General features: G+C 47.7%; 1 protein-coding gene across 2 annotated transcripts in view; it reads left to right on the top strand.

Moving 5' to 3' along the window:
• Positions 1–1,771: 1,771 nt before the first annotated feature.
• The window catches only part of slc7a2 (solute carrier family 7 member 2), a 211,002-nt gene continuing 198,957 nt past the window's right edge, over positions 1,772–13,816 (top strand). Inside the window, exon 1 of one of the 2 annotated variants that reach the window (XM_038791096.1) lies at positions 1,772–1,929. The gene's annotated coding sequence lies outside the window, so the exon portion shown is untranslated. The remainder of the gene's footprint in view (positions 1,930–13,816) is intronic. The other variant, XM_038791097.1, reaches the window with a different exon arrangement.

Here is a 13,816-nt window from a genome sequence, read left to right as displayed (position 1 = left end):
CTAGTCTACTTGTATTTACATTAACCCCTTGTGTATTTACAGTGATGCATATCACCACAAGTGCGTAATAAAGCCTTGATTACTCTCTACTCTCGTCTCGTCGTAATTGATAGTGCATGAATGCCTTTACCACCCCCGCCTTCACCGGGGCTATTGCCTCCTCCACCAGCTCCTTCATTGCTACCATCATGTCTTCACGCATCACCTCCATATGCTTGGAAAATTGATTCTCGAACACTTCAGCCATCACCCCGGTCAAAATCTCTACCGTGAAGGGCATGGCGCAACCCAGCCTCCGCCATCTTTCCTGCAGCCGGGCTGACCTTTTCGCTCGACGGCGAACATTCACTCACCCCCATTCTTCCCGACGGCTTTATTCTGGTTCTTCGACATTCCCCGCCTTCCTCATGTCTTCCTGCACCAGCTCATCCAAAAACTGCCCCTGGGACCAGGCATTAAATTCCCAAAAAACAGAGCCTCGAGCAGGAGCCACCCAACGTGCGACTTCCACCTACATGCCGCGACCAGAAGTCCAATGACGCACTTTGAAAGTATATTCACTGCAGTAATGTAATAAACACAGCAAACTCTCTCAAACTGCAGTGTGATAATAACCAGGTAAACAGTTTTTTGTGATTTTGATTGAGGAATAAATATTGACCATGACACCAGGGGTAAGCATCCCGCTGGCCCGGCAGCATTTGAGCAGAGCGAAACAGGGATTGAAGGGCAGAATATTCTGGTCCTTCGTGCCAGCTGGACCTTCCAGACCCGTCTAAATTGACCCCCGCCATGGGGTCCCAGTGGCGGGATGGGTGAGCCATGCAAATTGACTTTGATTTTGTCTGGATCAAATAGATCTTGCCAGCAGCCAATGGCAATCTGCTTCCACCGTGGGAAAGCCTGCTAGAGAGGCTGGGAAATTTCAGCCAATTTTTCGAGTATAAATATTGACCAGCACACCAGGGGTAAATTTGCTGTTGGTCTGGCATCATCTCCTATCTTCTATGTATCTCTGGAACTTCTTATCAAGAGGTCCTATTAGAATGAAAACGTTAACTTTCTTTCTGCCAGCCTTGGGGGGGGGGGGGGGGGGGGGCATTACTAGGACTTTCTGGCTCTAATTTCCAGCATCCACAGTACTTTGCTTTTATAAGTTCCCTGTCTTCCATAGCAATAGGGCCATTGGATCTTTTGGGCTTCAGTTTAATGTCTTGCCTCCGAAGGGGCTGCATTCCCTCGGAATGACTTTGGAGCGGCAACCTAGGTGTTTACTGTGCGCAAGTCCTGGAGTGAGACTTGAACCCGCAACCTACTGACTCAGGGAAGAGTCCAGCCTAGGAAGCCACAGTTGTGTTACCTGTGCATAACGTTTAGATCGCATTCGCAGCAAAACTGCACTATTGAAATGCGATCTCAAAATCCCACTGAAAACCTTGAAAACAAATGCAATCTAAAAGGAGTTTAATTCTATTCAGTGTATCTATTGAAGGCTGCGTCTCAATTGGCCGCGAGAAAAATGCACAGCTGGGTCAATAATTTAAAGCTCTGAAAATAATTCACAACACTTCAACAAAATATTTTAGTCCGTAGCCGTATATAAAGTCTCAATATACAAGGTCACACCACCTTTGGTAACATGTTGGATGCGGGACCGCTGATAAGAGTTTGCCATGAGTGGCGCGCGGGCTCGAGCGTGCACCGCCCCCTCGCCTCCGGCCAGGGACAAGAGTCTGGGCACGTGGCCGCACTCACTTTATATCTTGCTGCAATTGTTGGGAGTTCACTTTCAGTGCGACTGTCGACCAGGGTTAGGACGGAAGCAATCTTGCGTCCGGGCGTTGGAGATTGCTGTAGTTGTACTTTTAAAATAGCTTCCGCACTTTGGGGAATCGTTGTCGCCTGTAAGTGCACCTTTTGAAAAGAAAAGTAAGTTACTCGTGAAACGTGTGACAAGAAGGGCAATGAGGCGTCTCCCCTTTATAAATACTGTGCTGAAATCTCTTCTGTTCTGTGCTGCACTGTTCTATGCTGCAGTGAAGTATTTACTTGTGTTAGCAAACGATGGTAGTGCCGAGTTCTCGTTATCAAGTTGTGTGTGTGGTTTTGAGATGTTTATGACAACTGTGCTCCAGTAAACTATTGAAGTAACCAGGGGGCATCGGTCCTCCAATTGCCCCTCCGGTCACATACTTGAAGTTTGTGATTCCACGAGTAACTCGCGTGCCGAATGTGCACTTTTAATACTTGCAATATCTATAATTATTTGGAAGACGACTCTTGGCACGATCGAGTCAAACATTGTTTTTTTTTAATCGAAACATAAAATGCTGCAAATGCTCAGCAGATCTGACAGCATCTGAGCAAAGAGAAACTAAGGCCGATGACCTGTCCTCAGAACTGAACAAATATTTTTGTATGCTTTTTGTTTAATGTATGTTTTCTGCTTCCATTGATTTATCCATTGAGCCCGATTGGCGGGGGCGGGGGGGTTAATTTTTCCACAGATTTATGGTCAGCACGGCTCCTTGTTGACAACACGGAACATTTCAGCAGTGTTTTCACAGGAAAGTGTCATTCTTGATGTGTGAAGCTGGAGGGTGAGTGACAACAGACTATTTAATCTGTAGGCATGGGTGTGCATCACATTGGATGCGTAGTCTTGCCGTCCCTCAAGAGGCCCGGTTTTAACCCATTCAAAACCCAGTAATTTCAGCAGCAGTTAAAATTGGGTCCAAGGGGTCTCTGTTGATGTTTGGGTGGGCAGCAGACGTGTCGAGTGTGCTGACTGACAAGCCCATTATGAGAGGCAAAGGTGGGGGCTCTCGATTCACTTCGTGTAGCAAGGGAGTTTACTGGGTCATCTGATGTAGCTCATCCGATTGAGTTTTCAAGACTGAGTGATGTATGATCAACTGCAGGTTTGGTAGGGAGTGTGTGTCTCTGCGGCCAAAATAATTCGACACTCGACTTTGGTGGCCTTCTTCAGTTCCACGCATATGAAAAAAAACAAAATCTCAAAATATGCATTGAATCATGGCCAGAATCTTAAGTAAACTCGCGAAGAATTATACACAAGAAATATGAAAATGCTGATGTTATAGTGCAACGATTATACAATGAGGATGCACTTGGAAACGATGTTTTGTAGAGAGTGAAGCACTAATGTTGTGAATGGTGTAACTCACTTGATGTTTTGTTACCGTTGTCATTCAGTTTATTTTTCCTAGACGACCAGCTCTGGCACTCCGGTGTTTGCAGTTTGTGTTTGTTTGGTAGCGTCTGTTCAGGAGTCCGTTTTTAAGTGGCGCCTTGGCTAAAATGCGCTTTCTGTTCAACATGACAGAATTAGATTTTTATAATTTAAATTCAGCATTTAAATTCAAACTTTAAGACAAAGTTTCGTCTATACTATGGGCGAGATCCCCAATGCGAGCCCGCATGATTTTAAAATCAATTATGACGGTTTTCTTTTTAAATATTAGTGCGATTCTTAGTTAAATGTACACATAATTGTCAAACTTATCATCATCACAGAATTTACAGTGCATTCAGCCCATCGAGTCTGCACTGGCCCTCAGAAAGAGCACCCTACTTAAGCTCCTCCACACCTCTACCCTATCCCCTTAACCCAACCTAACTTTTTTGGACACTAAGGGCAATTTAGAATGACCAATCCACCTAATCTGCACGTTTTTGGACTGTGGGAGGAAACTGGAGCACCCGGAGGAAACCCACACAGACACGGGGAGAAAGTGCAAACTCCTTCCCAAGCCGGGAATCGAACCTGGGACCCTGGAGCTATGAAGCAACTGTACTAACCACTGTGCTACCGTGCCCCCGTCTCTTCCATCAATTATCTTTGGAGAATGATTATCAACATAGGAATTTATTGTAAACCACAGGGACAGAGGAGGAATGCTAACAGTACAATCAATTTTTACAATAATCATCGTTAATTTGGACATCTCACTTACAATTTAGTTGCAGTTGGCTACTGTTGCTAGGTGATGGCTCTTGCTGCCGATGTCCAATGTCTCTTTTCAAATATATCTTTTGGTAATCATACTGGTGCCACTTTGCACTCTTACACCAGACTGGAAAATTGAATTAACTTTGCCTTTCAATTTCCACCCCTTCCTCGCTTTTACATGGTCCATCGCCAATTCTTCACTTCTTTGATTTCTCTATTTCCATTACAGGGGATATGTCAGGGGTGGGCAAACTTTTCCGTGCAAGGGCCACATTCAGAAATTCACAATTCACAAAGGGCCGCATAGTATATTAAGTAAAATAATTACTTCACCCGGTTATGATTCTGGGCGCCTCATATAGAACATAGAACAGTACAGCACAGAACAGGCCCTTCGGCCCTCGACGTTGTGCCGAGCAATGATCACCCTACTCAAGTCAACGTATCCACCCTATACCAGTAAGTAACCCAACAGCCCCCCCCCCCCATTAACCTTAAAAAAAAATTTTTTTTTTTAAATTTAAAAAATAAAATTTTTTTTTTTTTTTTTTAATGACTTGGTGGGCCGCAGAAATACCTTTGGCGGGCCGCATGCGGCCCGCGGGCCGTAGTTTGCCCACCCCTGGGATATGTCATTGACCATATTCTAAGGGGCATGGTAGCATATTGATAATGTTACTGGGCTAGTGACACAGGTTCAAATCCTATCATGGGGAGTTTAAATTTAGTTAAGTAATAAATCTGGAATAAAATATTAATCTTATTAATAATTAAACTACCAGATTGTTGGGAGTAAAAACCCACCTGGTTCACAAATGTCCTTCAGAGGAGGAAATCTGCTGTCTTTACCTGTTCTTTATCTGGTCTCGCCTACATGTGACTCCAGAGCCACAGTAATTGCCCTCTGACATGACACAGCAAGCCACTCAGTTATACCAAAACACTATCTACACCACATGGAGTGTAGCAGTTTAAGAAGATGGCTCACCTTCTCAAGAGCAGTTACGGATGGTCAATAAATGGTAATAATAATGGGGAACATCGAGATGGTGGAGGCACTGAACCAATATTTGCCTCTATCTTCACGATAGAAGATAAAAAAATTCCACAAACTAAAGTTAATGCAGAGGAACATGGTGTAATAACCATCACTCGGGAGACGGTATTGAATAATCTAATGGGATTAAAGGCAGATAAGTCTCTGGGACCTGATTAAGGGAGGTGGCGGCAGAGATGGTGGATGCATTTGTTATATTTCAGGATCCCCTGGGTACTGGAAGGGTCCCGGTGGATTGGAAACACACTAATGTGACGCCCCTATTCAAAAAGGGAGGGAGGCATAAAGTAGGAAACTGTTAACTTGACCTCTGTGGAGGGGAAGGTGCTGGGATCAATCATTAAGGAGGAGATGACTGAACATTTGGAAAGATAAAGCTCAATCCACTCTTGTCAGCATGGTTTTATGAAGGATAAGTCATGGTTTTTTTTTGGAAATTATTTTTATTACATTTTTAACCTTTCATTAAAAAAAGAATATAAAAGACATGAACCACAACAAACATTCTTTAACAAGATTCCATCAATAAACACTTTATCTAAAGACTCACCTTCACCCCTTCCCCTGCCCCACCAGGACTACCCCCCCACCCCACAAACAAGTAAGCCCCTCTTAAACTCTAGCAGTGACCACTTCTTTGAAATATACTATGAATTGCCGCCATCTTTGCTAAGATCCCTCAATCCACCCTTTCAAGGTGTACTTGATCTTCTCAAGGCACACAAATTCCATCAAATTACCTGGCCAGCTGAGGCCTTTCGCACACCGCCATCCTCCAGCTCAATAAGATATTCCTCCAAACCACCAATGAAGCAAAGGCCAGTACATCAGCCCCTGTTCCCGTCTGCAGTTCCGTCACTTCCGAGACCCCCAAAAATCACCACCAGTGGGGTCCACATTCAGGGTTGCCGACTTGGTGTCAAAACAGGACTCCCAAAAGTCTACCAACCGGGTAAGTGATGCTTAACAAACTTGCTCGAGTTCATAACCAGCAAGGTGGATAATGGGGAACCTGTGGATGTGGTATATCTAGACTTCCAGAAGACATTTGACAAGGTGCCAGATAAAAGACTGATCCAGAAGGTGAGACCGCAGGGGATTGGGAGTAGAGTACTAGATTGGATTGAGGATTGGCTGACTGACAGAAAGCAAATGGTTGAGATAACTGGGTCTTTCTCTGGCTGGCGAACTGTAACTAGTGGGGTCCGTAAAGGGCAGTCCTCGGACCTCAACTGTTTACAATCGATATAAATAATCTGCAAGCAGGAACAGAGTGTGATGTAGCAACATTTGTGGATGATACTAAAACAAGTGGGAAAGCAGGCAGCGAAGAGGAGATAAAGATTTTTCAGACTTATATGGAGATTGGGCCAAAATTTGGCAGGTGGAATTTAATGTAGATAAGTGTGAGGTTATCCATTTTGGCCAAAAAAATAGAAAGGCAAATTATCATCTAAATGGAAAACTTGCATTCAAAATGCATCTGGGCAGAGGGATCTGGGAATCTTTGTTCATGAATCACAGAAAGTCGGTATGCACGTACAGCATATAATTAAAAAGGCAAACAGAATGTTAGTGTTTATTGCAAAAGGACTCGAGAATAAAAATAGAAAAGTGTTGTTGCAATTATATAAGGTGTTGGCGAGATCATATCTGGAATATTGTGTCCAGTTTTGGTCTCCTTATTTGCGGAAGGATGTGGTGGCATTGGAGGCAGTTCAGAGGAGGTTCACCAGATTGATTCCAGGGATAAAAGGGTTGACGTATGAGGAGAGATTAAACAATTTGGGCTTATCCTCTCTGTAGTTTAGAAGGATAAGAGTGGATCTAATTGAGGTGAGACAAAACACAGATTGGCTGATTGTTTTGTATAATGTCTCTATTCAATCGACAGCTTTCAGTTGCTTGTCATTTTAATTTGTCACACTGCTCTTGCTCTGGTCTGTGCCATAAATCATTAAAATACCAGAAATACTCAGCAGGTCAGGCAGGACCTTTGAACAAAGTTCATAAGATATTTGAGCAGAATTAGGCCATTCAGCCCATCGGTCCGCTCCGCCAGGCGAGATTCAACTAAAACAAAAGTCCGCTCTGGGCGGGAATCGAAGGGTTGTTTCCAGTGCTTGTACGTGGAATTTGACTAAAAGGGAACAAAGTCCCAGAATGAGCGCTTTTAGCCACGCGATTCCTTGCGTTCGCAGTGCCGAGGGACACAACACTCGCTAAATGTCTCTCTCTAAATGTCGGAAAGACCAAGAAACTGATCATCGACTTCAGGAAGCGTAGCACGACACACATTCCCATCTGCATCAATGGCTTAGAAGTGGAGATAGTCTATAGCTTTAAATTCCTGGGGGTCACCATCACCAACAGTCTGTCCTGGTCCACTCACGTTGATACAATAGTCAAGGAAGCCCAACAACGTCTCTCCTTCCTATGGAAGCTCAAGAAATTTGGCATGTCTGCATCGACTCTCTCAAACTTCTACAAATGTGCCTTAGAGATCATCCTATCCGCTGCATCACTGCTTGGTATGGCAACAGCTCGTTGCCATACTCGATTGCAAGAAACTTGCAAAGTGTGGTGAACTCAGCCCAACGCATCACACAAGCTTGCCACCACCACATTGATTCTGTCTACACCTCTCACTGCCTCAGGAAGGCAGACAGTATTATCAGAGACCCCTCCCACCCAGGCTTTGCCTTCTTCCAGACCCTTCCATCAGGCAGAAGGTACAGAAGTCTGAAGACCCGCACATCCAGACATAGGAACAGCTTCATCCCCACAGCTACAAGACTCCTCAACGCCACCCCCTCGGACTGATCTGTTCCCTGTAAGAATACTATTCACGACACCCTATACTGCTCTTGCTCATGTATTTGCTTTGTTAGGCCCTTGTTCCGCTCTGTAACCAATCACTGTTTGTCGATGTACTATTTGTCAATGTTCTCTGTTGATTTTTCTTTTTGTCTACTCTGTAAATACTGTGTACGTTCCCTCTGGCGCAAAAAAATACTTTTCACTGTACTCCGGTACATGTGACAATAAATCAAATCAATCAATCAACCAATCAACTATTAAACCCCTATAGGTTCGATAGGGGGCCTAAATGGGGATCCCACGGCCAAGGTCGCACATAGTCCCATTTTGTGCACTGAAGAGCTCCATTCACTGGAACCCCTCAGTACAGGAAGAGATCGGGACGTCATTTTGAAATGGCGCCCTGATCTCTGGAGCCCCTGTACCGATCCACAAGCCCCAACACATTTGGGAGGGTCCCAACCAACCTGTTCCCCACACTGTTGCTCGTTCTGGGTGAGTGTGCTTAACACTCAATTTGGCTCTGTTTCATTACTTAGCTCTGGAGTCGCCAGGTATCGTTAAGATACCGCCACAAGCTTCAAGGTCAAGTTCAAAGCAATAAAACCATACACCAATTAGTAAGTTCAAACAACTGAGTTTATTATAATACAATTATAATACTACCCATGCACACGCTAAGAGGATTAAACTATTCCTACCGCTAAATAAACCAATACTTCTCTCAAAGGGAACTGCCGGATCAGGGGACAAGGCCTCTTGCTCTGCTCTGGTCTGCAGACTTCAGGTTGGTACGGGTTAAAAGGGGTCAGGAGTGTCTATCTCTGGTAGCGATCGTTGTGAGACTTACTTGCTGGCGGCTGCTGTCCCAAACCTCTCCTCTCTCTCTCTCTCGTTCAAGGTCTTCTTGGCAAAGCTGGTCAAAATGCTGGTCCAGTGAGGAGGGCTGGTTAAGAAGAACGAACTAAGTGTGGGACCTGTCTTTTATAGGTCCTAGGGCTTCGCGCCCTTTTGGGCGGACCCCTTTACCTGCTCAGAATCGATTGGGTCTCTTCCCAATCGATTTGTTTGAATCTCCCCAATACTGAGGTTATCTCTCGGCTACTGGGCGGGCCTTCAGGTGCTTTGTTTTCGAACCCCGCTGGTGCCGGGGTGTCTGGCTTCCCATACACTGTTGCAATCACTTCTCTATTTGTGTCCATTGTCCCTGGGATCGTTCCATTGCTATGTTAACTATCCCGGAGATTGCCTCATTAGTATGCGGAATGTTCGTTTCGGTGCTATCTGCTCTCTTAGCAGACAGAATACACATTTGTGCGGCAGCACGGTAGCATGGTGGTTAGCATAAATGCTTCACAGCTCCAGGGTCCCAGGTTCGATTCCTGGCTGGGTCACTGTCTGTGCGGAGTCTGCACGTCCTCCCCGTGTGTGCGTGGGTTTCCTCCGGGTGCTCGGTTTCCTCCCACAGTCCAAAGATGTGCGGGCCATGCTAAATTGCCCGTAGTGTCCTAAAAAGTAAGGTTAAGGGGGGGGGGTTGTTGGGTTACAGGTATAGGGTGGATACGTGGGTTTGAGTAGGGTGATCATTGCTCGGCACAACATCGAGGACCGAAGGGCCTGTTCTGTGCTGTACTGTTCTATGTTCTATGTTCTATTTGCTTGGTGCAGCCTGCTTGTGCTGCAAACATTGTCCATTTTAACCTGCAAGCTTTGCGTTCCTCCATTTTGTATTGAGGGAATGGCCAACTTCGGTGGCTACAACACGCATGCATGGGACACCTGGCCCGATCACCACCATGCAAAACATGCCAGCTTGGCATGTTGGCAGTGCCAGGCTGGCATGCAGATTGTGCTGCCAGGGTGCCAGGTTGGCAGCACCCTGCCCAGAGCGCATGCATCATCTCCACTTTCCTGCCTTATCCCCAGACCCCTTGATTTCATTACTGATTAAAATCCATCAATCTCAACCTCCTATTAAGTTGCTTTGGAAGTAAATGCAATTCTTGCAGGATTGCCCTTGTGCATCATCTGGCATCGGTAAAAACGGTAAAATCAAATATAAAAATTGTGAGATTCTCCGCCCCGCCGCGCCACATTTCTGCCCACGATCCGCTGGTGGGATTTTTCATTGCGCTGGCCGGTCAATGGGATTTTCCATTGTGGGGTGAGTATTGGGGAAGATCCCAGTTCTGGACTCCCACTGGTTGATTATGGGTGGGGACTTTAACGCGGTCATTGATCCGGGGATGGACCGGTTGAGGTTGGGGAGAGTGTCAGCAGTGGCGAAGGAGCTGAAGGGATTTATGGAGCGCATAGGAGAATGGACCCGTAGGGGTTTGGGAGTGCACAAGGTCTACTCGCAAATGTACTTTTTGGCGGCGGAAGTGATGGACTCGGGATATTCGGCGATAGTGGTCTCGGACCACGCGCCGCATTGGGTGGACTTGCATCCGGATCGGGGAGGTGGGGCTCAGCGCCCGCAGTGGCGATTGGATGTGGGGCTGCTAGTGGAGGAGGAGATGTGTGAGCGGGTGAGGGCCGCCATCCGGGGGTACGTGGAAGTGAACAACACGGGTGAGGTACTGGATAACGTTCCACAGTGAATCAGAAAAGCTATCGAGGCACTCAGCCATGGCTATCACTGACTCAGCAACGCCTTTGACACCTCCACTCATGCTGCTGATGTCAGGCATCAGACTCCCCACTGCGGTCGCCACCCTAGCAGTGTTGGCCTCAGTGCCGCGCATTGCCATCTCCTGCACCTGTAGCCTCTGGGACTCCTCCAATCAGCTACGGACCAGCTAGAGGGTCACTTGACATCGCCCTCTGAATATAATGGATGACCTCTTAACGTCTGCATCAGCTCCAAGTAATCCTGTCCCAGAGGCTCAGCCTCTGACTGGAACCCAGCTGGGTCCTGGGATTGCTCCGACTGCTGTCTCACCTGGGGGTTCCTGCCTCCACCTGATGTGCATCAATAACTGTGTGGTGCTCACCAGAATGTGCCCCAGAAGCCTGTCCACTACCATTGCCCACTGAAGTGTGTGCCTCTGCACTGGTGGAGGGTGGGGATGACAGCCGTGACACAATAATGGTGGCATCCTTGGAACTCTCCTCTCAGGTGTTCTCATGGGAGGCAGAGGGGGGGAAACCACCCCGCATCGGTTGGCAGCATCGGATGGAGATCATGTGCGAGAATGCACACGTGGTCAAAGGGAGGGATGGGTCATTCTGTATGACTTTAACAACTCACGCATTATAGTTCATCTGGGTGGGGGCTGGTGGGCCCTCCCCTATGTGCCTGTCCTGCGACCTCCAGGGCCCGTTCCTTGTAGGGGCCAAGGACTCTGATGTCCGGCACTCTCCCACCCATCCAGATCCCTCGCCCTCCTGTTGTGAGCCAACTCCTCCTGCGGAGACACAGAGGGAGCATTATTTATCATGGGGATTGGAGAGACGGACCATACGGGGTGGGTGGAATGGCAAATATGGTGGGGTGGAGGCATGGACTGACTGCACTTCTGGACAAGGGAGGGCCAGAGCACGGAACGGTGCTGGGCGGGGCGGTGTCAGGCGCATACTTGTGATGGTGGGGCGGGGGTATCGGGAGTCCGGTACCAACTCACCCATGTGGCCCAGTGGAGGTCGTTGATCTTCTTAGGCACTAGGTGCCGTTCGTCCTGGTCACAGCCCCCGAGCTTATGGCTGCTGCCACTTCCTCCCAGGCGGCACTGGCTGCATTGTGGCTAACCCTACGAGACCCGTGGAGGAACAGGACATCCCATCTGGCTTTGGCCACATGCACTGATCTTCCCAGGTCGGTATCTCTGAATCGTGGGGCTGGTCTTCTCGCTGGCATGGCTGCGAGCTGAGTGGGGTTAACTGTGCAGTTTGGTTTAAGTTCTGCTCTCCCGGGTAGCACAGTGGCGCAGTGTTTAGCATTGCTGCCTCATGGTGCCGAGGACCCGGATTCAATCCCGGCCCCGGGTCACTGTCCCTGTGGAGTTTGCACATTCTCGTCATGTCTCCAAGGGTCTCATCCCGCACAACACAAAACTGTCAGGGGAGGTGGATTGTCCACACTAAATAGCTCCTTAATTGGAAATTTGAAAAAAAAGAATGCACTTGTTCCAAACCTTTATGCTCTCCCTTGCTAGCGGGCAGCTGCTGAGCACACCGTCTTGGTAAATCAGCCAGTGGGACCATCATTTGCAGTATGGGCCCTTGTTAAGTGGGCCAATTAACATTTTATACTGGTGACAGGGTTGCCCGGCTGAGTGTCAGGAAGCTCGTGGTATTCCCGCTCACTACCACACTTATTCTAAGTGTCGTTCGATAGCGATGAAGGACTCGTCGGCAGAGCAGGCGGGAAACTCCCAGCAAAACCCACCGCAAATGACACGTAGAAATCTTTTGGTTAAACCCCCCCTGGTTTATGGTCTAATTTACTGTTCGGATGCCTGTAATCCCACTTAAATCCTGGCCGTCACATGGGGTGACTGCCCTCTTAATTCAGGCTCATGCTGAGTGTTGGAGAATAAAAAGTTGGTGGATTTGAATTTGGAACAACTAGGTCACTTCATATCGAAGACCACCCAGAGGGACACCACTGTTGTCAATAAAATCCAGGCACTTTGTCCATTTTATTATTCAAATGTTTTACCCAGATACCCTTATTTGGGAGATGAACAAAGGACAGGCACAGGTTTACAATTCGGCTCCAGTTTATTTTTAAACACAAAAATAATTTATCCCCCAAATTATCCCAACTAGAATTAAGATTTGATTTTTAATACTACCCATGTCAATGAACTGGATCGGGCTGCAGGTCCAATCCTCTGAGTCTCAGACATCTCATGGCCGTCATCTGCGAAGATATGTCTCACACATTGCTTCCTTCCTTTGGCCCGCCGTTAAGTCTTCTCCGATGCCTCTGCATCAAGTCTTCACTGGGAGGGTGTCTCTAGATGCCTCTTTTTTTTGTACCCCTCTTCGCTCTCTTCCAGAAGCTTTTCTGGCCCTCAGCCAATGAGGTCGCTGGGTGTGGCTCACAACAGCCAGTGGAGTTGCCAGTTGCAATTCTGCAGGACACCAGGAACTACTGCCCCCATCCTCGGGTGCAATGTCAGCAAACCATCGCATACTATGGGCACGATTCTCCAGCCTCGTTGCGCTTCCCCTCAAGCCGGTGAATTACAGGAGAGGCCAAAAGTGAGATCTGCGCCAGGCACCAAACAGTTTGCAATGCAACCGGCCCGCTCCCGTAGGTGAAGTCAGGACCTCACCATGGTGTGGGAGAAACCTATTAACACCACTTAAGCCCCATTTCCATACAATTATCTAGAGCCACCCCATACCCAAAGGCCTCCTGTCATTCAGTGGCCTCACCACCAAATGCTCACGCTGGCGCAGATTGGTCTTCCTTTTGAAAAACATGAACCTGGCGGAAGGGCATCTGTCGGGAGCCGAGGAGGTGAGTAGCCACCTCTGCCCATAGGTAACGAGGTCGGGGATGCTGGGCTTGCCACCCCAGTGCTCGGTGGGGGGTGGGGCTGAATGTTATCGCTAACAGGGAATTGGCAATCATGGTTAAGTGAGTACTTCACAGATGCCAAGTGAATTCCCGTGAGTGGGTGGGCCATCTAGCATGTGGTAGTCATTGCCTAGCATCCCAATCAAACCTTGATGCCTGGACACTACGTGAACACTGCGGGAGGCATCACCGCACACGCAACATTCTAACATCCAGGGGATGGGACACAGCCCCAGGGACATGTCCATGGCTGGAAGGTGAGTGAGCGCCATTTGGGGGGGGGGGGGGGGGGGGGGGGGTGATGCCTGGAGAGATGGGCAAAGTGTCCAGAGGTCATTCCGCATTGTGGAAGAAAGTGACAGAGGCATCATAAGAGTTGTGTGAAGAGGTGTTGTACAATATCCCACTCCTGATAGTGCCGCCCCATCAAACC

The sequence above is a fragment of the Scyliorhinus canicula genome, chromosome 3 (assembly GCF_902713615.1).
Source record: "Scyliorhinus canicula chromosome 3, sScyCan1.1, whole genome shotgun sequence".
Classification (NCBI taxonomy): Eukaryota; Metazoa; Chordata; class Chondrichthyes; order Carcharhiniformes; family Scyliorhinidae; genus Scyliorhinus; species Scyliorhinus canicula.
The sequence above is the reverse complement of the archived record's forward strand: the minus strand, read 5'-3'. Positions and strand labels throughout refer to the sequence as shown.